The sequence below is a fragment of the Chelonoidis abingdonii genome, chromosome 14 (assembly GCF_003597395.2).
Source record: "Chelonoidis abingdonii isolate Lonesome George chromosome 14, CheloAbing_2.0, whole genome shotgun sequence".
In the NCBI taxonomy this organism is placed as follows: Eukaryota; Metazoa; Chordata; order Testudines; family Testudinidae; genus Chelonoidis; species Chelonoidis abingdonii.
Window position 1 is genome coordinate 19,963,061 of NC_133782.1, and position 27,636 is coordinate 19,990,696.

At 46.5% G+C, this 27,636-nt stretch overlaps 1 pseudogene; it reads right to left on the bottom strand.

Moving 5' to 3' along the window:
* Nucleotides 1-278: 278 nt before the first annotated feature.
* LOC116817387 (adenosine deaminase-like) lies at nucleotides 279-26,525 on the bottom strand (annotated as a pseudogene).
* Nucleotides 26,526-27,636: the final 1,111 nt, after the last annotated feature.

The following is a 27,636-nucleotide window of genomic DNA, read 5'->3' on the forward strand; positions in this document are numbered from 1 at the left end:
GAAGTACCAGGGCTGAAAGAGGAACTAGAGAGGATGTGGAAAGTGAAGGCCAAAGTGGTCCCAGTGGTGGTAGGAGCCCTCGGGCTGTGACTCCTAAGCTGGGGTGAGTGGCTCCAACAGATCCAGGAACAACATCAGAGCTCAGCTCTCTGTCCAGAAGAGTGCAGTGCTAGGAACAGCTAAGATACTGCGCAGAACCCTCAAACTCCCAGGCCTCTGGTAGAGGACCCGAGGTTGAGGAAGACACATACCACCCATAGGGGTGAGAGGGGAATTTTTTAATTTTTTATATCAGACCCCATTATCCCCCAGGTTCTAACAATGTGGGTCACATTTGGCTAGAACTATGGCGCAGAATTTGACAGTTTTCTTTTAGCTCTTTAAGCAGAAATTAGAAATAAAATTAAACCAGAATAACATTTCACTCAGGGTCTCCAGAATGCGAAAAGTGCCTCTACAGTCCTCCTACCCCCGATTTCTCCTGCCCAGAGCAGGGCTTAGTCTGCTCAGCCTATGGGAGAGAGGAGGCTTACTGGTCCCTCTCCTCCACTGAGTGTGGCAGCAGCTCCAGGACACTGTCTCCTGTGTCCTAGTGCCCATCGTTGTCATCTTCTATGGGTCCTGGGTCCTGTTTATGTACAACCGGTGAGTGCCCGTGGAGGGACAAGGCAAGAGGGTTTGGGGGAAGAGGCAGTGGGGAAGGAAGAAGGATGATATAGGGTAGGGGGAAGAGAAGGGTATGGGGAAATGGGGGAGGGGGACAGTGTGGAGAAGAAAGGGGATGGGGTGGGGAGAGGAAGGGGGAAGGGATGGGACCAGGAAATAGATGGGGATGACAAAGTGCCGCCACCAGGGAGAGCACTGCCTTCTTGCTTCTGCAGAAATGGGAAGCATGTGCCCTCCTGACTAACCACAGCTACATGTCACCTCTTGGGGGGATGAGCATGCTCCAGGCTGCAGCATGCCCTGGGTTGCCCGCAGCAGACAGCAACCACCTGTCCATCCACTGGTGGCCATTTCCAGACTCTTTTTTTCCAATAAATACATTGGGCTACTTTTGGGTTAGTTTTAAAGTGACTTTGGGCCAGAGGTTCTCAACCTGCATCCCAATCAGCCCAGAGCTGGGCCCATGTGACATCCTCAGAGCCATACAGGTAGTATTGGATGCTACAATGGTAAATAGGTTGCAGTGCAGAGATGGATTAAGGTAGATCAGCAAGGGAACTAGAGCACCAAAAAAATCATATGAAAATGTTGTTACCACCACCACAAAGAAAGAGGGCCTTATTTTGCTCTCATTTACACCAGGATGTAAAACCGGTATAAGCCACAATGGAATTATGCCAGAAAACTCCACCTGTACATTTGTACATCAGAAATATAGGAAATCAGATATGTATTTAGTACGTGGATGCTGTAGGTAGGTATATATGGTAGGAACCACGGAAATACTGATTTACAGTATATGCCTTGGATTGCAAAGGTCAGCATAATAATACCAGTATTATGTGCTGGTGTCATGGCATCTCCTCCCCCTATGCTCCCACTAAAACAAAGAGGAGTCGAGCACACATGGGGAGAGGTGAATGCACCTTGCCGGCTGGTAGAAGCAGGATTAGGATGGGTTGTTCAGGACCATCTCATAGGCTTCATACAGTTTACTGAGAAGCTCCTTCTTTTCTTTCTCAGGCAGGAAGCTGGACTGAGCTGCATTGATGTTCTGGGAGGGGGGGGGGGAAAGACTGATATAGCTGGGTAATACCCACACGTGTGAGTGTGGGGTTGTGCGTGCACAAATCTTTGTGCATCAGTGAGTGTGAGCTAGTGAGTGAGTTGGTGTAAGTCAAATGAGCGCTTTTGTTAGCACTGCTACTCTTGAGCTCTTTTCAGCAGCCTCGGTTTTCAAAGGAACTGGTTCCTACCCAGTGTTTGGAAGGGGCTTAAAAAAATGCAAGAGATAAACAATGTGTCTTAAATTCCTTTATCGGGTTCCAGGATGCGCAGTTCAGGGTCCTGATCCAAAGCCTATTAAAGTCAAGGGAAAGACTCTCATTGACGTCCATGAGCTTTGGATCAGGCCCTGATTGATATGCTGCTGTTGTAACAAAGTTCACTACTGGCTTCCCTCAAAAATTTACAGAAATGTCTCTCTCCCTAATTTATAAGCTTCTTTTTATTAAACAGAAAGGAACGGCTTGTCTTCTGCAGGAGCCTGCAGCAAAACTGCCCATGGATTTAACGGTATAAAGATCAGAGCTTTCTACAGCTGGAAGGAAGGACTAAAGCATAGTCTACTCTCCAGGAAGACAGACTCTTGCCCCTTAAATGAGGCCCCTGATACAGGCCCAGTGGTTTCTCCTGCAAAGCTGCATTCTGCAAATTCAGCTCCAACACACACAAAGGAAATCAGCTGGTTTCCAAGATATGCTAGGATGCATGAATGCCTGGACACTACACATCTCCTTTCAACCCAGTTCACCTCTAACGGGGAAACAGAAAGCATCAGAGGTTACCCACAAACAAGTGAAACTCTATCAGACTATTTTTGTGTCCCTTTATTTTAGATACAAGGCATATGAAAAACAGAATTATTAAGATTTTCAGGACACCACACATGTCAATCTGCATGCAAAAATGTAATGACGGACACGTGATCCTATAAGTAATGGCAAAAGGAAACGGCCACTTTGTAGCCAGTTGGTTTGCATATCAGTTACACTTGGCTAACTGCATGCTCCTGTTGAAAACTGCTGTTATGCCCCACATAATTTAGCTTTTTCTCCCCAGAGTTTTAACTGCACTGAACTCTCTTCCGCAGGGCTGGCTTTAGGGCGATTCCCCTGATTCTCGGGAACTGGGCCCCGCACCTAAGAGGGCACTGCATCCTCTGCTGAAGTGCTGCCGGAAACAGCAACAACCAATTCAGCTGCCGCTGAATTGCCGCCACTATCTTTGGCGGCAGCTCAATCGCTGCCGCTGTCTTCAGCAGCATTTCGGCGGTGGCTCTTTTGAATTGGGTTCCACACATCCTAACGCCAACCCTGTTCTCCGGTTTCATGTTTAAAAATGAGTTTTATCTCAGAAATGATGGATCATGTTAGGTTCCAACACGCAGCTTTGCACAGAACATCCCACGACAACCAGGACCGGTGCAACCATTTAGGCGCCCTAGGCAGTCGCCTAGGGCGCTAGGATTTGGGGGGCAGCATTTTCTTCGGAAGTGACCGCAGCGGCCAGATCTTTGGCCGCCCCAGTTGCCGCTGGCATTTAGGCGGAGGGAGCTGGGGCACGGGGGCGCGGGGAGGGCCAGCTGCAGCAAGTTGGGGAACTCCCCGCCCCAGCTCACCCCTGCCCCGCCTCCTCCCCGAGCACACCGTGGCCACTTCACTTCTCCCGCCTTCCAGGCTTGCGGCACCAGACTTGCGGTCGGGAGAGGCGGGCAGGGGTGAGCTGGGGCGGGGGGGGTGCCTCAGGCAGAGGTGGGGTGAGGAGCTGCCGCGGGGGGCGCCTCAGGGCAGGGCTCGGACAGAGCGGGCGCAAGGTGGAAGTTTCGTAGGCGCGAAACATCCTTGCACGGCCCTGACGACAACTTTACCACTCTTGAACTCCTCTTCAGTGAAGTCCAGGAACTGCTTAGCTATTTTGTAATAGTCTCAATTGTAGAGTTCAAAATGAGCGGGCCATTAGCTTTATCATTCATAAACCTAGGAAAACAATTTTAAGAGGGACAAATATTAGAGTTCACATAGTTTGTGTTTTTTCAAGTGTAAAATACACTGAAAAAACCCCACAGCGTTCACCAATTTGGCTACTTTGTATCCAGCTAGACAGATAAATTCCTACCAAAGCTGGAGTTTGCACTGCAAAACTTCACGTTGCTATTCACACCTACTTTTTAAATGCAACAACAAACCGTTTGTTGGACGGACATTCAAAGTGTCTGGCCCCATTACCCACTCCAGAGCCCACAGCAATGCACTGCAAGCCGGGGCTTAGCCTCCTGTCTGCTCAGAGCAGGGGCCTGACGCAGGCAGAAAGGTCTCCTGAAGGATAAAAATCTATCAGCATATTTGTTACTGCTCCTCTGAACTGGTCCCTTAGCCGATACACAATACGCTGACAAATGGTTAGAACTTGCTTCTCATGTAGGGTGACCAGATGTCCTGATTTTATAGGGACAGTCCCAATTCTTGGGTCTTTTTCTTATATAGGCTCCTATTACCCCTCACCCGCGTCCCGATTTTTCACATTTGCTGTCTGGTCACCCTATTCTCATGTGAAGCAATAAGGCTGCTATATGTAGCGAAGTCTGAGTTAATTACTTGAAAATAATATATTTAAATGTCTTACTGAATTACTGGGTGTTTCCTAAAGTCTGGACCACATGCCCCGGTGAGGACACTGCACAAAAGACAGGTCTATATGTGTAGGGGGAGAAAAAAGGCAGAGTCAGTCTCTTCCATAATAACGCTGCACAGAGAGACAAGTTCTAAAGCTCCCAAGGCAGGGGCTTGGCCTGAAAAGCATCAGGTAGATTTACAGCTCTGTGCAAACAATAATGATCATCAAATCCCAGCCTTTGCAATGAGCATTTACTCCCATGCTAGCTGGATATAAACATTTTTGAATGCTTTTTTTTTTTTTTTTGCTATGTGTTTCTGCCCATGTACAGAATCCCCTTGTCATTCCCACCCCATCCCACTCCAGCCATTCTGGTAGAACCCCCATCGGAGGGAGCAGTGATCTATGATACTGCCATGTGTAAATGAAACCTTGTCTAGGAAAGTGACCACAGCCATCTGCTCAGGATGGTTCTATTGGTTACTTTACACTAAATACTCCTGGGTGAATTCTGCACCACTGCGCAATGCAGAATTTGCACAGAAATTAATGTTGTGCGTGCAGAATTTCCTTCCCTGCGCCTGCCCCACCCCTGCATAGAAATGGATTGCAGTGCTGCCGGCCACCACTAGGGACTGCTGGACTTGGCAGAGCCCAGCTCACAAACAGAAGACACTGCTGGGGAGAGTAGGAGGGAGCTGGAGGGTTTCCCACAGCTGCAGTTCTCAGCAAGACCCAAAGGAAGAAGGCAGCGTACAGAATCAGATGGTTTCTCTCTCTGGATCCCTGGGCTCTGAGGGGTAGGGGATGTGGGCTGGGCTATGGGGCGGAGGGGATGCAGGTGACTGCATTAAGAGGGCCTTGCAGCTGGGCTCTGGGGGACACCCCAGGACTGGGCTCTGGGGGCAAAGGGGCAGAGAAACAGGAACAGGGTTGTTGTAGGGGTTTCTTCAATTCTCTACTCCACAGGGAATTTTTGTGTTGTCTGTACTGTTACAGACATATATGCTGACAGGTATTTTGAAATAAATTATTAAAACAATTGAAATTGACAGGATTATACAGTGTTATTTTGACAAATATAGCCCAGAGCCCCAGGTGCTTTAAACTGAGGCCGGAGCCCCGGGCGGCACGGGCCGGGCAGCACTGAAGGTCTGGCTGGGGAAGTCTGGCCCAGCCCCACTCCTTCCGCCTGAGGCCCCTCCCCTTCTGGGGCCCCACAGCCACCCACGCCCCACCTTGCCCAGGAGCCCAGCCGCCCTGCATACCCAGTAAGTCTGTTAAGTTACTTTTACCCCTGCCCAACACTCTGCCCCAGCCTAGTGCCCCCTCCCAGAAAGAAACTAATGTAACACCCTACTTCTTACCTTAGAACAGCTATTTTGAATTAACTTAACTATATTCTACATGCTTTAAGACTGAAATGTAACCACAGAATGGCTTTATGTTAATTACAAGGCAAGTTTAGTATAGTGTTAATAGCCTCGATGCCATAATTGTGATCATTTTGTTTTAAATTAGGAAAAAGACTTGTATACAGGGGCCCCACAAAATCTAATAGCCCCAGGCACGCCCACAGGAGAGTTAATCCATCCTGGTGACTCCTGTGAGCCTAACACCATGGCCACTCACCCTCTGCCTGGGAAGGGGTAAAGGCATCTCTCTACTCAGAGACCCAGTGCTGCTCCAAGCATCAGCTGAAGATGGACTAGATAATACAGGCTCCCTTTCCCCCAGGCTGAGCATGACGGGACCTCTGGCACTCAGCACAGAGTGATCCCAACTTCTACGCCCTTGGTGACATCACATTTCTGCTCAACAGCCCAGTTAACCAAATACTAGAGCCTTGCATGTCTGGTTTCCACCAAGAGCCTCAGATAAATTCAAACTCTGGTGTCGCGGGTAGATTTCACTCCAAATGCTGTCAGCACTTGGACTCCAGGAGGCAGCAATTTCACCCCTACATGAAAGGCATTTATGTCCATGCTCAGTATCCAAAGTGCTGACTTGTCATGCAGCCCAAACGAGGGCTGATCTCTCACTGTCAGTCAGAACAAGGTGATGGTTACACAACTGCCACCCCTCCAGAATTAGTCATTACCTCAAAATGCATCTTCTTGCTCAACAGCTCCCTATAAAGGGCTGGGTCTTACAGGACATGGTAGCCGTGGCCGATCCGTTCTGTCTTCAGGACATTGATTGCCTGTAGAGAATAGAAAACATGTAAAGTTTCTCTTAGCTCTGTGCAAGGGTTTGATTCCTGCTCCCCAGATAATCAGGCAGGCTCACAGCAGCTCGTGAGCCCTCCAAACTCCATACTAAGACTCCAATCCACTCCTGCATGCATGACATGGGGGCCCAGCTCCTAGGAGAGCCTGCTCCTTCCGAGCGCTATATGAGGCTCGATCTCTGGCTCCCTCTTTGCATGATACACAGACTCTGCTCCCTTAGAGCAATGGGGGGATTTGGTTCTCAGGGGCTACTGAGTGCTGGGCCAGGACTTGGCCCTAGCTATCTCTGTTCCCTGCAATACAATACAGAGTATTTTGCAGCTCTGCTGTAACTTATTCCACTGCCCTGCCCTGGGGTTTCTTACCTCCTTGATGACAGAGGGTGGCCCAACCTCCCCAGCATGGACAGTGCGATGAATGCCACATCTTTCAGCTTCCTGAAAAAACCCACATGAAGCAAAGAGTGAAAATGCTGCGGAGGGTTTGGGGCGGCACAGAGACAAGGGCAGGAGGGAGAGATGTGAACAAATTATCAGGACAGCAGTCCCACCACCAACTACTCTCTGCCGTCAAGACAGAGCGAATGCTTTCAACTGACCATTAGGCTGAGAGCTCTAGAGCAGCCAACTACTCCAACCCCAGGAGTAACGACTGTGGAGCAACACAATCAAAACAAGAAGAAAATCAGTTACCAATCTCAGACAGTGTAGGAGCTGGGTAGGTGAGTGTCTGGGAAGCCCAGCCAGGACTAGGCAATGAAAGCAGTCCCCAGCTGGCAGTTATTCATAGCCCACATGCAGCGAGTTTGGTGAGTCTCAGTCCAGTCCCTGGTGTCCACATCACACAAACACCCCTACAACTACAATACAACTGTCCTGCTTGCTGGCAGTCTCAGCGGACAGGCCAAGGACTAACTGAGCCATGGAGACCAACGTGTCCTCTCCTCCCCTTGAGGCACGCTGGCTGAAGTGACAGGGAAGGAGGGAAGCTCCCACTGCTGTGGCTTGTGCGGTACCTGTTCTAGAGAGGAGGGCCTGCTGTCTCAGAAGCTTTTAGCTTGGCACCTTTCCTCAGTCTCACTCACACACACACAGGTTGCTGTAGCTGTTTTTTATTTCTGATTTTTTCACATGCTTTGTCAATTTTCTACTTTGTTTGCAGCTACTGCATATCCAGGCTTCACTCTGAACTACTGGGTAATACACGGCTCTGCTTGGTATGTTAATAAGAAAAGCCATAGACACGTCTATTTGAAATTAAATCGAGACTCCTTCTGTCTGCAGTGATAGCTTTGTTTTAACACACACTTGTCATATGTCCTGCACAGAACAGGGACTCAGACGGCTGACCATTCAGTCAGGGCTACGCTTACCCTCCCTTCCCTTCACACTGGCCTTTCACTTGTGTCAGAAACAGTTAATTTGAGGAGTTCCGAGGATGAACAGATTAATCCAACCCTTTCCCTCCCCTCCCAATATCTATGGAATGACTCCAGTGGGTTTTGGATTGAGCTCTGAACTCTCAGAGTGCAGTGCTCCTCCTATTGATCCCTATGTTTGATTAAGTAAGAGTCAATGAGAGTTTTGCCATTGACTTCAATGAAGCATGACAGGGCCTTCAGGTTAGGGCTCTGAGCAATGTGTTTCAGAGAACCCGGAGTCAACAATTTAAGGGTATGACTACACTACGAAATTAATCAAATTTTACAGAAGTCGATTTCTGGGAACAGACTGTATAAAGTCGAGTGCATGCATCCACACTAAGCACATTAATTTGGCAGTGTGCGTCCATAGTACCGTGGCAAGTGTCAACATTCCGAGCGATGCATTGTGGTAGCTATCCCACAGTTCTCGCAGTGCCCACTGCCCACTGGAATTCTGGGTTGAACTCCCAATGCCTGACGGGGCCAAAAATGTGTCGCGGGTGGTTATGGGTAAATGTTATCAGTCAACCCTCCCTCTGTGAAAGCAATGGCAGACAATCATTTCGCGCCCTTTTCCCTGGATTGCCTGAGCAGACGCCATAGCACAGCAAGCATGGAGCCAGTTCAGCTTACTGCAGCAGTTATGAGCATTGTAAACACCGCGCACATTATTGTGCAGTTTATGCAGAAACAGAAGCTAAAAAAACAGGCAAGGAGACGACGGCAGCACAGTGACGAGAGTGATGAGGACATGGAGACAGACTTCTCTCAAAGCACTGAGCTGCTGCTATCAAAGGTACTGATTCTGGGAAATGTGCAGGTCATAGTAGATGGCTTTGCTGCAATGGGAGTCCCTAAACTGTGGTGGGGTGATAGATGGAACCCATATCCCTATCTTGGACCGGACCACCAAAGCAGCCAGTACATAAACCGCAAGTGGTACTTTTCAATGGTGCTGCAAACACTGGTGGATCATAAGGCACGCTTCAGCAAGATCAACGTGAGTTGGCCGGGAAACGTTCATGACGCTTTTGTCTTCAGAAACTCTGGTCTGTTTAAACGGCTACAAGAAGGGATTCACTTCCCAGACCAGAAAATAACTGTTGGGGATGTTTGACATGCCTATAGTTATCCTTGGGGATCCAGCCTACCCCTTAATGTCCAGGCCCATGAAGCTGTACACAGGCAGCCTGGACAGTAGTAAGGAGCTGTTCAACTATAGGCTGAGCAAGTGCAAAATGGTGGTAGAATGTACATTTGGACATTTGAAGGGTCGCTGGCGCAGTTTACTGACTCGCTCAGACCTCAGCGAAACCAATATCGCCATTGTTATTGCTGCTTTCTGTTTGCTCCACAATTTCAGAGAGTAAGGAGAAGACATTTATGGCGGGGTGGGAGGTTAAGGCAAATTGCCTGGCCGCTGATTATGCGCAGCCAGACACCAGGGCAATTAGAAGAGCACATCAGGAAGCGCTGCACATCAGAGAAGCTTTGAAAACCAGTTTCTTGACTGGCCAGGGTACTGTGTGACAGTTCTATTTGTTTCTCCTTGATGAAAACCCACCCCCTTGGTTAACTCTAATTCCCTGTAAGCCAACCGCCCTCCCCGCTTCGATCACAGCTTGGAAATAAAGTCACTATCATTTAAAAACCATGTATTCTTTATTAAATTGGTTATAAAAATAGGGAGATAACTCATAAGGTAGCCCGGGTGGGGTGTGGGAGAAGGGGAGGAGGGAAGGAAAAGGCCACTTCAATACTTGTTGAATGACAGCCTTCTGTCCACTGGGGTGGAGTGGTTGGGTGCCCGGAGCCTCTCCTCCCCGCCCTGCTTTCTTGGGCATCTGGGTGAGGAGGCAGCTATGGAACTTGAAGAGGAGGGAGGGAGGCTAAACAGGAGCTGTAGCGGCAGTCTCTCCAGCTGACGTTCCTAAACCTCCACAAGACACCGGATCATGTACATTTGTTCCCGCAGTAGCCCCCGCATTGCATCCTGCCTCCTCTGATCTTCCTCCCGCCACCTCTCCTCACGTTCGCTGGCCGCTTTCCTGTCCTGTGCTATTGTGTCCCTCCACACTTTCTGCTGAGCTCTTTCAGTGTGGGACGGCTGCATGAGCTCAGAGAACATTTCATCGCGTATGCGGTTTTTTTACCGCCTTATCTGAGATAGCCTTTGGGACGGAGGAGGGAGGCTTGAAACATTTGCAGCTGTGGGAGGAAAAAAAGGGAGAGAAGTATTTAAAAAGAGACATCTTACAGAACAATGGGTATACTCTTTCACAGTGAACATAGTGCATGTGATTTCGGTACAAGATCATTTTTTGCATCTTATATTGAGTGCCTGCGGCTTTGGTGTTAGAGATTAAACACGCCGGGCAACAGAATTCAGCGTGCAGGCGGCCATGATAAGCTATAGTCTTTCGGCTTCTTCAACCTTCATAACAGCAGCGCCCTCCTTTCCCATACCAAGCAAAGTCTGTTGAGTTGTCCATTTAGGGCTGCAGTTTTCATGTTAACGTGCAGCAGCAAAAACCAGACTAACTCCCACCCCCCAATCCGCTTTAACCCTCCCCCCACCGCACCACGTATCTGGTATCAGGGAAGTTCCCTGCTAGCCAAATGTGAACAGCACAGCATGAAGCCCCCTCCTCATCCTCTTCTCTGCGATGATCGCTTCAACCCTTCCCCAACCGCGTGGCTGGTATCAGGGAAGATCCCTGCTAGCCAAACACGAACAGCTCAGCTCCAATGCCCTCCCCCACCCACTGCTTGGCTAACTGCGAGGAGGATTTCTTTTCAGCCACAGGCAAACAGCCCATTAGGAATGGCCACCTATGAATGTCCCCTTAATTTAATTCCCATATTTCAACCAGGTTACCATGAATGATATCACTCTCCTGAGGAAAACACAAAGAGATAAAGAACAGATGTTGCTTGAATGGCAGCAAACACCAGGACCATACGCAGCTAGGCTTTGTCATGCAATGATACCAGATTACTTGCTACTAGCATGGCGTGGTCAAGTGTCCTACCATGGAGGATGGAATAAGGCTGTTCTCCCCAGAAACCTTCTCGAAAGCTTTTTGGAGTACCTCCAGGAGAGCGTCCTGGAGATGTCTCTGGAGGATTTCTGCTCCATCCCCAGACACGTTAGCACTTTTCCAGTAGCTGTATTGGCCACGAATGCATCCCAAGTCCTCAAGGCAAATTAATCATTAAAAACTCTTGCTTTTAAACCATGTTTTATATTTACTAAAGTACACTCACCAGAGCTCCCTTCTACGGTTTCATGGTCCGGAATACTGCCTTGGGAGGGTATTTCAGTCAGGGTGAGAAAAAGATCCGGGCTGTCAGGGAGAATGGTGTGCTGTGTGCTCTCCTCAAACTCCTCCTCCTCCTCATCTCCCGCATCTGCAAAATCCTCAGGCATGGTGACTGAGAGTACCCCATCATCAGAGTCCATGACAGGGGTGGGTAGTGGTGGCAGCCCCCCCTAGAATTGCCTGCAGCTCAGTGTAGAAGCGGCATGTCTGCAGCTCTGTCCCAGAGCATCCGTTTGATTCTTTGGCTTTCTAGTACGCTTGTCTCAGCTCCTTAAGTTTCACTCAACACTGTGTTGAGTCCCTGTTGTGGCCTCTGTCCATCATGGCCTTGGAGATTTTTTCAAATCGTTTTGGCATTTCATGTTCTGTAACGGAGCTTTGATAGAACAGATTCGTCTCCCCATACAGCGATCATATCCAGTACCTCCCGTACGGTCCATGCTGGAGCTCTTTTTCAATTCTGGGACTGCATGGTCACCTGTGCTGATCAGCTCTCCACACTGGGCAAACAGGAAATGAAATTCAAAAGTTCGTGGGGCTTTTCCTGTCTACCTGGCCAGTGCATCCGAGTTCAGATTGCTGTCCAGAGCGGTCACAATGGTGCACTGTGGCATTGCTCCCAGAGGCCTATACCATCAAATTGCGTCCATACTAACCCTAATTCGAACCGGCAATGTAGAGTTCAGCGCTACTCCCCCGTCGGGGAGGAGTACAGAAATTGATTTTAAGAGCCCTCTTTGTCAACAAAAATGTCTTTGTTGTGTGGACGGGTGCAGGGTTAATTCGATTTAACGTTGCTAAATTCGACCTAAACTCGTAGTGTAGACCAGGCCTAAGACAAAGATTCCATGCTCAAACAAAACTCCTGCTGAAGTCTATGGGAGCCTTGACTGTCTCAGGACTGCAGGTGGTGGCTCTGAAGAGGTATTAAAGATAAAGAACATTTTGTTTTAAACACTATTTTGTTTCCAATGTGTGTTAAATGCACAGGCCAGCTCTCAGGGCAATGGCGCCCAGTGCAAGTCTCCCTGCCTGCCCAATTCCCATCATTTTGCCAGCTCCCTTACCAAGGTCATGTGCATGAAGCAAATTAACCTGATCTGCAGCTCGCAGGAGGATTTTTCAGAGAAAACAACTATGTTTATTTCCTCTAACGTCTGTGATCAAAGAGCAGGTCTGGGAGTCAGCGATGGCATATTGCACAGAGATAATTGCAGAGACAACTGCTGCTTTCCAAGATTCTACCTCCAACCCCACAAGGCACCTTCCATTCCATCAGTTCTAGTTACTTGTTCTTCCATTAAGAGCCAATGTGTCTGCTCACTTTTATTGTTCATTTATGTATCCCCCTTTGGTGCGCTATGCAGATTAGAAAACAGTAAGATGGGCAGAGATTTCTGTGGGCGTAGGGCTGTGCACTGGGGAGGAGGGAAGCCAGGAATATCTCCCCTACCTCCACTCTCAGGGTATGTCTACACTGCGATCACAGGTGCAACTGGAGCTTAGGCAGATGTATGGGAGCTAGATTTAATCTAGCTAGCTCTGGTTCCAGGGTGGAGAAGCTACAGCAGCACATGCTACAGTGTGGGGTAGCTGCCCAAGAATGACACAGAGTTACAGGAGATCTCTACAGTCCACACCAAAGCATGTGCTCTCACACCTTCACTGCTCCATGATCTGAGATAGCTGGATTAAAGCTTAGTTCAAGTATGTCTGCATGAACTGCAATCACACAGCCCCCGATTGCTGTAAAGACATCCCTTCCAAACTGCCTCCTCTGGCTCTAAATAACCCAGAACTTCCCAACCAAGGAGATTGTCCATTCCTCTCTGAATGCTCCTTTGGTTTATAACATCACTTACCTAGGACATTAGCACCAGCTAATTATCTAAAGTCACAGCTTCAAGATCTTTACATGGCTTCCCCCCATTATCTCCCCACAACCTACTACAGGCGATTCACAAACAGAACTCTCCCTGCTATCCCCAATTGTAGTGACACTCTGACTCCTGCCAGACAGAGTTTAAACAGCAACACAGCTGAAAACTGGCAACGCCAGTCCAAGGACAGACATCTGATCCCTTCACCATAAGCCTCTCATTTCATAAGTCATATTACCCATACTACTGTTGGTGTGTGAAGCTCCAGTGTGAGGGCAATTTAGAAAGGGAGCATTCTACTTTCGTGCCGGTTGAGAAAGGCTGACAAATTGGAACTTTTGTTCCTTTCATGTTTCTCTGAGTCTGAATGAGACACTGACTTTCAGACAAGAACAATTCAAATCCTTCGGGTTGAGAAATGTGGACTTTGATACCTCACGCATAGCAAGCTAGATATTAATCAATAAACTGTTATTTTCCATCCTGTTTTATCAGCCTTTAAACTACCTCAATGTAACATGATAAGGAACTAATTGATTCATCTTATACAAAGCAGATAAAACAACAATTGCACAAGATGAAGGTACGGCTGCTTGATTAGTGCTCATGACAAGGAACTTCAGCATGTTAGAAAGGATAAGAAACTGCTTCATAAGTAATATCTTATCAACAAGTGGTTAATTGAAAGATGATAGCAAGTGAGAAACTGCATGGATTTAAAAAATGGCTTTGGGTATTTATGCAAGGAGACTCCGATTGTGAAAGTACACGTGCTCAAGGCCACGCAAAACAAAGTACATTTCTTCCAAACTCTCACCCTCAAGTTTCTGCCTTGGCATTAGGACATTTATAATGATTTCCATGACAACCACAGATGGTAGTTGGACTATCACCTATAACAATATACCCCTGAGATATCCCTGATTTTACCTCAACCAATCACCTGACACCCAGCACTATTTTTAAATCCAGTGTCCTCTCAGGCTGTGTTCCTGAGCACCCTCAGCTCCCACTGACCTATGCCAATCATGTAACTCAGTGGTCTCCAATGCAGCGGGGCATCTATGTGCGCCCGCATACTGGCTGGCAGACGAGCATCTGCCAAAATGCTGCTGATTTTCGGAGGCATTTTGGTGACGATACCTATTGACATTGCCGCTTCTTGGCAGCATTTCGATGGATGCTTGTCCACCAGCCCTGGTCCTCGGTGGCTCATCAACCAGTGCCTGCCAGACGAAAAAGGTTAGGGACCCCTGATGTAACTTCTTAAAATACAATAATCACCAGAGTCCTAAAATCTTTATATACAGATGGGAGATATTTGCAGGGGGCTTCCTTTTTAAGCTACAGTAAAGTAACACAGTCTAGGTAAAAAGAAAAGATCTCTCTTCTAATAACATCATCTTAGTTTATTACAATGGAAAAAACTTTGAAGATATGTTTACACTGTTTATCTGATTGATTTAGTTTCTGCATTTTACTCATCTGGAGACAGTGAAGAGGGACTAGCCAGCTTCATCTTTGGTATTGAGTTCTGATACTGCAAAGCAACATAAGCAGGCAGTCCATTGCAGTCACTGGAGCAGTCACACAGATCTGAATGCAGGATCATTTTACTATCAATTTCACTTTGTGGTTCTGTGCACCAGCCCAGTGCTACAGAACCAAGGTTGTAAATGCATCAGGAACACATTTAAATAAATACATCTCTTTATACTTAAATCTTGTATATATTCTATAATTAATTTAAAAATCAAATTCAAAGTAATATTTCTGATATACCAATAAAACACGTCTAGTAATTTTAAGACATGATTTTTAAGTCCTACAGGCCCTTTTCGGTCTGAACTATTTGCCAGAAAGAATTTGATGCAAGATTTTTCGAGAAGCTCATTGAACAAACCTCATAAGCCTTCCTACGCTCTGGGAAAGTCTCAGACACCAACAACTCATCCCCAGCCAGGTCTATAGCTACCACCATATTGTTCTGGTATTTCTTACACAGCTCCACCACCTCCAATGACCAGCCTGGAAAGAAGAGCAGCAGGATTCAGGAAAAACCTTCCACCAGGGTCAACCCTGAGCTCTTGTCCAAACCAATGTGGTTGTTCGCCTGGCACTGGACACTATCGGAAGACAGGATTTGGGGCTGGATGGACCATTGGTCCGACCCACTATGGCCGTTCTTATGTTTTTATGAATAGAAAAATTAAGTTCATTTCCAGGATTTCTCCCAAGTTTGAAGCCTTATAAAAAGCAACAAAATCGTAGAGCCAGGTTTATAGACCAGAGCCAGAGAGGAAGAGCCCCACCAACAAGTGAGCTCACTGCCTGTAAAGCTGGTAGGCATGACAGGTTTTAGCCCTGGTTATTAGGCCTTCCAAGCAGGAGCCCTTCATTATCATTACAGCCCTTGATGAGAGCAAAATTCCATGAGTTAGGCACATACATTCTAAAGTGCAAAGTCACAGTGTAATATGATCTGCTGGGGCTCCCAGCTGCAAACTGCTGCTTTCTCATTATTACAGGTCAAACAAAAGGGTGGGCAGAGGCTGGGGTGAGCAGAGAGATCCTGTTTAAAACGGAAGGGCCATGCACTTGATGGATTTACACCCATGCTACCATCATCTGGAGTTACGCTCTGGGAGTTAAGTGCAATGGCAGAAACACAATAATCCTCAGAGTTAGCTACTATTGCACTCTTTTCATCCACAGATCCCACAGCGTTAATTCTAAAAGAGGGTTAAGATATTATCCCTGTTTTACCAATGAGGTACAGAGGAGTGAAGTGATTTGCCCAAGATCACAGAGCAGGTCAGGACAAAAGCCAGGATTAGAACCCAGTTCTCCTGATCCCCAGTTGGGTGTGCTAGTTATTTATGTAGCAAGGTTTGTACTAACCATGCAAACAAGCACCTATCCCAGGCCCTAGGCACCATTTACAAACCTTAAGAAGAACGATCCATACATTGCACGCTAATTTTCAACTCAGTGAGGGCATTAACCTGGCAACAACAAGAACATAAAAATAAAAAATTAACCTGACTAAACATCCCTCCTACACGCAGCTGGGAAGACCAAGACCTATATAAAAACAAGACAGCATTTAGCTGGGCACAGGGCAATCATTGCTCAGAGCAGTAGGGGCATTCTGTCTTTTAACATATGTAGAGAAAATGCTACTTTCCATACAAAGAGGCAGCATAAGAAAAAGCATCAAGGGACAGGATTCTACTCCCAAGGCCACATTTGACTATGGATGGGGGTGAGGAAGGCCTTTTCTTCCCCAGCAATGCATCTGGAGATGAGATCCTTGCTTACCCCTTTGTAAATATTCCTCTCCACGTCTAGATTTATAGAAAGCAATTTAAAAAAAGACTCATATAAACCACTTTCTGAGGACAACACAACCATCCAGATTCCCTGAGTGAAAGTATAAGCCCATGGACAGCCTGCTATGAAGATAAGCAAATTTCAGTGATGCCAATGGACGGAAACAAGTGGTTCTGCTTTAGAGATGGAAGAAAATGCCACTATCTCTTACGAGACAATGAAGGAAAAGATGAAAAGTCCAGAGGTAAAGAATTCGGGAGCTCAAGGCATCTGGCTAATTGGCAGATTTAATCTGGTAATGCTGCCAACACCATGACGGAGTACAGCACTTTCCTCTTAAAACCCTCACTCACTGTGCTTTGGAGTTGTTTAACTTTTCTTGGGGGAAGGGACAAATCAGAGAAAACTTCTAAAAATATTAAACTAAAATACAAAATGGGGAGGGCAGACACAAAGGTGTGGTAGGCTCCAAGATTAAATTCAACACAGGGTTAGATACACCGACGGTGGCAGCAGCAGGAGGGCAGAAGTTAGGAAAAGCTATTCTAAAAAGGGGAAAGTAGAAGCAGTATCTGATTAGGACACAGGCTTTTCCAGATGTGTCTGTCATCTCATTTAGTCTTTCTGAAGGACCTTCAGAGTTAAGACACCAGGGGACACCCTTTCTGAAGGCCTCTAACAATGCACCTGTAGGACAGCCTGGCTTTCAGGGACAAGGGCTCTGTGGTATAGACACTATAGAGCTTGCATGTGGGCAAACAGAGGAGGTAGCAAACCTTGTGGACGGACATTCATTGGCCCTTTAAAACACAGCCTGGAATGGCACCTGAAAGGCTCTTCTGTAACTATATGTGCTTCGTGGCTTGGAAGATACAGGCTGATCACAGTCACAGGCGAGAAGACCAGAGAATGACTGCATCTGCCCAAGAATCAACAATCCACACTTTAACTGCTCAGAGAAGAGTCTACACACTACCACGCTGAGCATGATGTCTATGATGACAGACAGAGGAACTTATGGAAGTGACCACTCACTACAGAAACACCAGCTGCTAGTCTGGATCTGTTTCCATTCTAGATTTTTTTGGATTGAAAGCTCCAGTTAAGGCCTTGGGCTGACAATTTTAGACAAACAGCTCTTAGCCAGCAGCATCCTTTCAACGGGCAGCTGTTTGGCAAGTGCAATTGCCACTGCAGATTGTGGGTGTTAAATACACAACGTTGCACTACCCTTCAGGGAAATCCACTTCGCAGTTCCATCAGCTCTAGCACAGGCTGGGAGAGTTAGAAAGGGAAAGTTCTCTTCCTCCTGAAAATAAAGACAGATGTGGTTTGTGCTGGAAACAAAGCAGCTCCCAGCCCAAATGCTCAATCACCCTTGAAGCTTGAGACTGAGTTGAACTGGACCTCTGAGCTCACAGCAAGGAAGAAAGGATCTTCAGCTTCTCCAATAACCCAGTCAGTGAGCTGGAGAACTGGAACAGGCAAGTGAGGATCAGAGAAACTCTGGTACCAGCCAGAAAGTGACATCATATTACCCACAGAATGCTTCACTTGGCAGGGCGATGCTTTGTACAGAGCTGAAAGCAGAAGGGGCTTTTCTGGGAACAGGAATCAAGAAGAAAGTGAAAAAAGAAGAGGGACAGCAACCCAATATCTCATCCAGGGGTCGGCAACCTTTCAGAAGTGCTGTGCCAAGTCTTCATTTATTCACTCTGATTTAAGTTTTTGCGTGCCAGTAATGTTTTTAGAACGTCTCTTTCTATAAGTCTATAATATATAACTAAACTATGGTTGTATGTAAAGTAAATAAGGTTTTTAAAATGTTTAAGCACCTTTATTTAAAATTAAATTAAAATGCAGAGCCCCCGGATGGGTGGCCAGGACCTGGGCACTGTGAGTGCTGCTGAAAATCAGCTCGCGTGCTGCCTTCGGCACTCATGCCATAGGTTGCCTACCCCGATCTAATTTCTCATTGACAAAACGGATTATTCTCACTCTGCCCTGGCCTGAGAGAGGAAGGGAAATCAAGAATGGTTTCTGCTCTTAAAGCCAAATATTTAATTCAGACCACATGTATCACAAGTGGCACCACTCTCTGTAGGGTCTTAGATCCACCATATACCCACAGGCAGGTTTCATGACTCCCATGGCCGTATAGGGCTAAGCTACACCAGCTCACAGGAAGCCTCATAGGGGGTATTAGCATGCCATCATGGACTCTTTGTAGTGCAGATGGAACAGCTATATTCTTCCAGCCACTCAGTATTTTGCCATAAGGGAGAAAAACCTTGGAAACTATTTAGTGACTTCACTTGGTTTAAGATGTGCAGTGAGGATGGGCTGCATTTCCCAAGCAGTACGGGCTACTGGCCTGGTGCTGAGCACCCACAGCTCCCATCCAAATCAATGGGAATGACGGAATGCCTGGCACCTTTGAGGAGGGGACTCAGTCCACATGTAACCAGGGAATATTGGTCTTTAAATGTTTGCCAAGTGCTTGTAACAGATAAGTGCTGAATTTTAATTATTTTCTCAGCAGACAGAAATCAACAAGACCCCCTAGTTCACAGCCATTCCTGACTAAAGCCCACTATAGTTCCTGAAGGACGATATAGCCACTGTGGAATTGACACTGCACTCTACCTTGGCAGAAAGGCCATGAAGCAGAGATAAGATATAGAGTTAACAATTAACAGGGTACCTATTGGGCATGTTTTATTTGAAGATCATAAGTACTTACAAGTCTGTGATACTCAGAATACAGCTCAACTGCCTAGGATTTAGTCTAGTTGTTTGATTACTTTTTAGATTTGCATAGTTTGGAGCCATTATTTCAAACTCAAGTTTAATATGCGCCAGTTCTCAGACTGATATTTCCATCTTCTCTCAACTCACTGCAAATGTAGGAGGGAACGTCTCATTGCACTAAGTTGCATCTATTTTAAAAAGGCAGACTCTGCATGACTTAGTACAGTGTTCTCAGAACAATGCCAGTGAAAATTCTTCCGAGTCAAGTCAATGGATAGTCCCAAACTAGGGTCTGTGGACAGGTTTTGAGACTCACAAAACTGCCCATCAAGCCCTCATTTTCCAAATTATGTGTACATTCAAATTACACACTTACTCATCTGTCCAATAGGTAAGTGCAATTATCACTGCTTTGCAAGTGCAACACGTGTGCACACAAGTGATCAGTTAGATGTTTAGGCCATCACTTATGCATGCATTACTGCCACTGTGCATGTAAAGACTGACTGCATGCACAATTGTGATAATTAGACATGTACATATTTCTACACGCACAAAGTTCTGAAAATTTGACTCTTGGATCTTTCAGTTTGATTCTGGGAAATTTTTAGAAATATAGGATCATTTCCCACCTTTTTAGACAGAGGCCTGACAGACATTACTAGTACGCCTTTTCACCACCCATCTACTAGCATCCTGAGGCAACTGTTCAGCAAGGATTTCAAAATGTCAGTACATGCCTTTGTTTATGAAAGGTTAAATTACTGCAAAATTGATTCCTAGTCTTCCTGATTGTGCTATTTCTAGAATGCAGTAGGTCAAGATAATATAGAAAATTGGCTGACTTATCACATAACCCCTGTTTTAGATAACTGTATCAGCTGTGGATAAGTGCTTTATTTATAGAAGTCAGTAAGTTTAAGGCCAGATTTTAAAAGATATTTAGATGCCTTAAAATGCAGATAGGCACCTAGTGGGATTTTCAAAAATGTTTAGGTGCCCTTCAAAATCCCACTAGGCGCCTGTCTGCATTTTCAGACACCTACATACATTTAAAATTTTGGCCTTTAGTGAACGTGGCTTAGGTGTATTTCACCTGTTTTTTGGACCTGGTCCTGCATAGAGTATGGAAACAACAGGTTATTTAGTTAGCCCTCATCATAACCAGACAATGGAAGTGCGGTCATTTTATAAGTGTTCTCCTTGGCCATGGAATGTTTCCAACTTGGGCATCTACTCTGCAACTTTACCTGAAGTACTGGAAGGTACCTTTGTTACTGCTTTTAACTGATGATCATTTTTGTTCTATCAGTTTACACTGTGCTTTTGGATGCTGGGAACAGCACTATATGATACACATTTCGAATCTCACCTCCCAAAGGAGTCTAGAAATTTATTTCATTCTCAACTAGGAGCTCAAGTTTCCCCATCTTTCTCATGGAAGGGGATAATACTGAACGAGGTTCCAGTATGGATTGAAGCAGTGTATTTCAAGGGTTTGGTTTGTTTAATACCAGAATTAGAAGAAGGTATATTATACGTGGTATTTCAACATATAACTAATAGTCTCTTCACAAGCAACCTGTCTGCCCTGAATCCCAGGTATAAGAAACAATCCCTTAATCAGGCCTCATCTCCTGTAACCCCAGCTGGAGCTGTCCTGCGTCACTCTACCCAGCTCTTGGTTTTTAATTTAAAGCTATCTGCAGGAAATGGAAATGAATGACACCCACTCCAGTTAACCTCTGTTTTGCATTCACAAATTCATCTCTGCAAGGCAGGCCCAATGTTTCTCCCTTTTTCACCTTGTATCTTTTCCTAAGGAGCACTAAACGCTAGAAGAGAACAGAGCCAGAGGCAGCCATGCAGTAAGCCGTAAAGGCCCCCATGGAACATTTCTCAAAATTCACACTGCCACCACCTGCACATGGGGCCCACCGAAGACACTGCTTCCCTCGAGGGGCCCTCTCAACAACACACTAACAAAAGAGTGCATCCTATTGCGTCGGCACCTCTGATGAAGGTGACATTCAAAGCTTCCCGATGGGAGGAGTGGGGCCACAGAACTAGAATACATTGCTCTCGAGTTCAAATGCCTGACATGGATTGTGTGTATTTATAAAGGGACATGTCAGAAAAGCCAGAAAGCAGTCTCTGCTGCTCTAAGAGATGCTACTTCCAACTAATACACCAGAGCATGTACCCTACTCCATAAAGTGGCTTAGACAAGCCTGAGCACAACACTAAGCTGGTTAGAAATTGCTTTTTGCAGAAATAGGAAAAACTGAGCTGGCATCCTTCAATCTTGAGACTGAGGAGATGTCAGATTTACCCTCTCCCTGGAGATAAAAGGGCTGGGAATCACTGAGTGGGTATGAAGAGTGGCTTCTCCTCCCTCAGTCTCTCTCTTCCACCAGCACCTACAAGGGAAATAGCCATCACCTTCCCATGGCACTGAGACAGAATTCAACCTAGAACTGAGCAACTGATGCTTCCCTAATATTTCCCAAAGGATCTCAATTCAAGGCATTCCACATACATCTCAAAGGGTCAGGAAAGGAGGGAGCGGAGCAGAGCAGCAGGTGAACTGTAATACATTACTTGGCATATGGCGCATGCAGCATAGAATAGACCTGGCTTTGATGTTGAAATCCCTTTTTCCATCCTGTAATCCCTGATTAACGAGGTGAACCACTTCATCCGGAGTGAGGTCGCCCCTGCAGGAAGAAAACTTTGAAGTTAGCTAGCAAGCTCGTGAGGTTCGGCACCCCAGCAATCCCAGAGGAAGAGAAACTGCTTCCCGAATGGTAACATCACAGAGCTGGTTGTATTATTGCTGTAGGCTGTTAAATACAGGAGAATCCAAACACTGCCCAACCAATGTGACCACATTGGCAAAATGCCAGAAAGCTAATGGCCACATTTATATCAAAAAAGGAGTATACTGCAGCCACCCTCATGCCGAACACTGGACCAGCCCCCTCAGAGCAAGAGTGAGCATGGTCTGCCAGGAACTGTAGTTTCAGGGCCAGATTTACAAAGGTATTTGGGCACCTGGTAGCATTTACAAAAGTGTCTAAGTAGGTTAGGCCTCTGACTCCCTTAGGCTCATCTGTGAATCTCCCTTTGCGCCTACGTGTGGCACTAGCCTCCTCTGTAACTGAGGTCCTCAGTGACCCGCATCTGTTTGGAGAATGAGGGAGGCGGCACTGCAGAGCTGCGTGGGATGCACAGTGGCCAGAGAGAGACACTTTCACCAACCCCGCGCTAGATCACTGTATTTCTTTAAGTAAATGAACCAGTTTGCCAAAAGAGGAACCTTTCTTCTTTGGCCAAAATGTCTTAAGATGCAGAGCTTTGCACTACCCTGGCAGCAGTGAGCAGAGTGACACAAAAAGCAACAAATGCCATACACCATGTTTTGTGAGAAATCCCAGAGGTCTCCTTGCAAAGCTCGGTGCTGGTTTAATTAGCAACACGCTGTTCTAAAGAGCACAGATGACATATAAAGATAGACTGAGAGCTACAAGGACTGCTCCCAAAGGCTCAGCCCACTAGCTTTGCTGGCAGAAAATGTTACATTTTGAATGGGGGGTTAGGGTGGGGATGTGTATCTGAACTCTGCTGACTTCTTGAAGGGGGAGCAGCTTAAGCCAAAAATCTAACAGCTGTTTCCCACACAGATGGGACAATGCCCCTGGGGCAAGTTACCAGAGGAAGAACATTGGCCGGGGGGAGGAGAAGAAAAAGTGTATACATGACTAACACTGCATTCCAGATAGAAATCAAAGATGTGCTGTCTCCCTCCAGTCCTGGGAGCAAAACTAAATTCTCCATTTGCTGGTCAGTGGCTTTCGCGCAGATCTCTGCGTGCTGTGTAAGACTGTGCCAACACTTTATAGATTTACTCACTTTTTTTGGCCCCATGGAACACCATGAACTTTGCATTGGCTAGGAGATGAGGGCTATACCTGACCTCAACATAGATGACACCTTCTTTTGCTTTCATTTCTACAAACTCATAGGCTATTCTTCTCACAGCATCACAGTCCCCCCCGTAAGGAAAAGAACAGGATTAGTCTGATTTATGAGTTCACAGGAACCTATGGGCTGCTGATCAAAAAAATCTTGAACAGTGGACCTGCTGAGGGTCTGAATGCTTCCCAAGAGGCACCCCAGTCTCACCAGCACATGAAAACTCATCACACACTTAGAGAAATTAGAATGCAAAAGTCCTTTGGCTTGGAAGCGACCTATCTAGTGAGTCATTTAGCTTCTCTCCCTGCATGGTGCCAGGATTGACTGTATCATCTCTAAACCAGCTGGCCAAGAGCCTAGTCTCTCACTTCCCAGGAATCAGTGATTTTTTTCTGATAAGCAAATAAAATACCATGATGTTATCAATCATCATTATCATAGTAAAGGGAAATGAACACATTTTGTAGCTGAGAGCAGAGACAGGTAAACTTTTTGGCCTGAGTGCCAAATCAGGTTTCCGAAATTGTATGGAGGGACGGTTAGGGGAGGCTGTGCCTCCTCAAAAAGCCAGGCATGGCCCGGCCCCTGCCCCCACTTGATCCCCCCTACTTCTCAACCCCTGACGGCATCCCTGGGACTCCTGCCCCATCCAACCCCCCCTGTTCCCTGACCACCCCCAGACCTCCCGCCCCATCCACCCCTCCCTGTCCCCTGACCACCCCCAGATCTCCTGCCCCTGACTGCCCCCCGCTGCCCCATCCAATCCCTCCTCTCCTTCCTGACTGGTCTCCCAGGGCCCCTGCCCCATCCAACCACCCCTTCTCCCAGACCGCCCCCCGGAACCCCTGCTCCTGATTGCCCCCTGCTGCCCCATCCAACCCCCCTCTCCTTCCTGACTGCCCCCTGGAACCCCTGCCCCCATTCAACCCCCCATTCCCCGCCCTCTGACCACTATCCACACCCCTGCCCCCTGACCACCGCCCCGAACTCCCCTGCCCTCTATCCAACCCCCCTGCTCCCAGCCCCCTTACCATGCTCCCTGGAGCACCGGTGACTGGCGGCACTACAGCCCCGCTGCCTAGAGCAGCAGGACAGGCAGCCGCAACGCCTAGCTGGAGCCAGCCACGCCACCACGCAGCACAGAGCACCGGGTCACACAGCGCAGCTGCAAAGCCACAGCCTGGCAAGAGTTTGCAGCCCTGCCTCCCAGAACACTGTGCCAGCGGCGCAGTGAGCTGAGGCTGCAGGGGAGTGGGAACAGTGGGGGAGGGGCCAGGGGCAAGCCTCCCGGGCCAGGATGTGTCCCAGTTTGCCCACCACTGGCTTACAGTCTCCTCTGCAAGCATTCTCAGGACCATACATGTCCAAATTGGCAATTCTAGCTTGCAAGTGCCTGAGACCGATGAGAAACTTTGAGCGGTAACCAGGAAGTAAGTTACTTACACAATGGCATGCATGTAGAGAGCAAACTTTTCTAGAAACTGGGTGAGAGTGGGTAGCTCCGAGTAACTGATGTGCTGCAAGAGGTCTTCAACAGTGTCACCAGGGAGCGGAATTCCTCTTTTCCTAGAAATCGATACACATTTCACTGACAAGGATTTGGGTTACACCTTTAAATAGAAACAAAGTCCACACTCCTGAACCTGCTTTGAGTCTATGGCACAGGCAAAAGATAGCTCAGTCTTTTAAAAAATGCCTCACATATACGCCTAAGGAGCCTCACCTGGATAAGAGAGGAGACTGATCTCTAGCAACAATGCAGCAACAACAGACCCAGAATTATCCAAAGAAATTGAGCCAAAACAGAACCTTTCTTTTCCTGGTCTCTTGGTACTTCCCAGTCTTGGAAGCACAAATGCCTAATTATTTCAAGAAAGCAATTTCCAACCCCAATTCTATGGAGTCAAGAGTTGCCAACAAACACTGGATTGCTGATCTGAACTGAGCCATGGAACCTTCTCAGGTTTGCCTGTTGCTAGTCTCCAAGAGCCAGCCAGTCCTTGACCTTTCTGCTGTGGCTGCCAACAATAGAGAAAAATTGTGATGTGGTTTCTCTGATGTGGAAATCTTTACACTGTGAACCAAGACTGACACCCAACAAGCCCCTTCTCAGAAAAGCCACCAAAGAGCATCCAGATTGGAAAACCCATCCATCTCTACCAAAAGTGGGCAGTCTCTGAGCTTGTGAGCTGGAGGGGAAAGATTCCAGATCTCATTACCCAGGGCTTGGCCTTCTCCAGTTCCAACAGCCAACTACGTAAGTTATCTGCAGGAAAACAGCCTGACTAAATACTGGCCAGGTATCCTGTAGACAAGAGCGCAGCCGAGTCCGGGTCAGGTGCACACCTGATGCTCCTGGAAGGTGGTAGCAGAACCAGAGACTCAAAGTCCTTATTCTTCAGAGTCCAGTTTTATAGGAATTTATCCCTATGTCAGTCCCTGAGAGTTGCTTCATTCTGCTGTTGTTAAATCAATCAGCAGGTGGCTGGCTCCATGTTGTCAGATGTTTGTTTTTCCTTCCTTTGAAGTGGTGGGGTAGATTCCAGTTTGCCCTCCGGGGGTCATCTGGTTAATCCCACCTGACACCTTCTTCCGTGGACACTGAATTCTTCAGGCTGGTTTCAGAGTAGCAGCCGTGTTAGTCTGTATCCGCAAAAAGAACAAGAGTACTTGTGGCACCTTAGAGACTAACAAATCTATTTCAGCATGAGCTTTTGTGAGCTACAGTAGTGCCCCTACTGCCTAGGGCATATTTGACACCAATTCAATCCAGTTTCCCTACTACACTATTAGAAAGTGGTCAGCTCTGTGCATCATGTACTCAGTCACAGTGTTGCTCTACACTCTGACTAGGACCACGCTAGTGACAGCCGTTTGTTGTCTGCACATTTCAAACAGTTTCCCTGACGGGCAGGGACAGAGAACTTTTTGTCTGAGAATTGGGTGGAGACATACAGTGATCCAGGATAGTTTGGCTGGCAGAGCTCAGTAAAAATATAATCCTTATCTTTGTCAGATAAAATCATGCTAATGGAAAGTATTATAAACATAATTGTAGCTAACACTGGACTAATCAGCAAGGACTGGGCCAAATTCTAGGAATTTTCTTTTTTAAACAGAGGTGCCTCTGTCCAGGAAATCTTTACAAATCAAAGCACCCAGCTAAACCAACTGAAGCAAATTGATATTTTTAAACAACTCACTTGCCAAAGTATAAGATTGTTTCTGGCTTAATGGCTCAATCCAGGTGAACATGAAATTCTACCTGTAATTAAAAAAAAAAAAAGACAAAGAACAATGACACATTCATATAACTGTGAAAGTAATCTCTGGATCAGAAGATACTACAGCCAGCCAGTGTTGTGGAGTCACAAGATGGGAACTAAAAGAGAAAACATAGAAAGCTACTCAGTATAGAAAAGACACTTGATAAGTGTATGGTGTTTTGTTTTGTTTTGTAATGTCTGAAAATTGACAGAATCGGATTCATTGTTCTTCCTGGAGGTCACATTTTTACATTCCTTTACAAGCAAACTCTATTTCCAGGAACCTTAACACTGCTCAGGAAATTGTCCTATTCATATTTGATCCCATAATGAGTTGGGGCGGGGGGGAGACTTTGTTTCTAACCTGCTCCATCTTGATATTCATAACCTCTTAAACAAGTGTCTTTAAGCCTTTCCAGACTACTGTACCCCTTTCAGGAGTACGATCTGTCTTGCATACCCTCAAGTTTCACCTGACTTAAAAACTACTTGCTTACAAAATCAGATATAAAAATACAAAAAAGCGTCACAGCACAGTATTACTGAAATATTGCTCACTTTCTCATTTTTACCATATAATTATAAAATAAATTAATTGGAATATAAATATTGTACTTACATTTCAGTGTACAGTATATAGAGTAGTATAAATAAGTCATTGTATAAAATTTTAGTTTGTACTGACTTTGCTAGTGCTTTTTAGGTAACCTGTTGTGAAACTAGGCAAATAACTAGACGAGTTAATGTACCTCTTGGCAGACCTCTGGGTACCCCCAGGAGTACCTGTACGCCTACTTGAGAACTACTGTCTTAAAGGCTGACTAATTCTGATTTCTGCTTGCTGAGAATGCCATTCCATAAGCACCTCAGTTTCTCAACCAAAAGCTACTCTTGCTTTGATCACGTTTCAAAAGGGTGTTTTAGTTTAGGCCCATTACACATGAACCCAAAATCACCTTTAATTCTAAACCCCTGCTTGCCACACACGTTCAGAGATAAATAATTTCTGCCAGGAGCAAGACCTCTTGGAAGGTGAAAGACTGGTACCTGTTCAACACTTGGTAGATGTTGCAAATTATTTAGGAGAAAGCTGATAAACATGATTTGCAA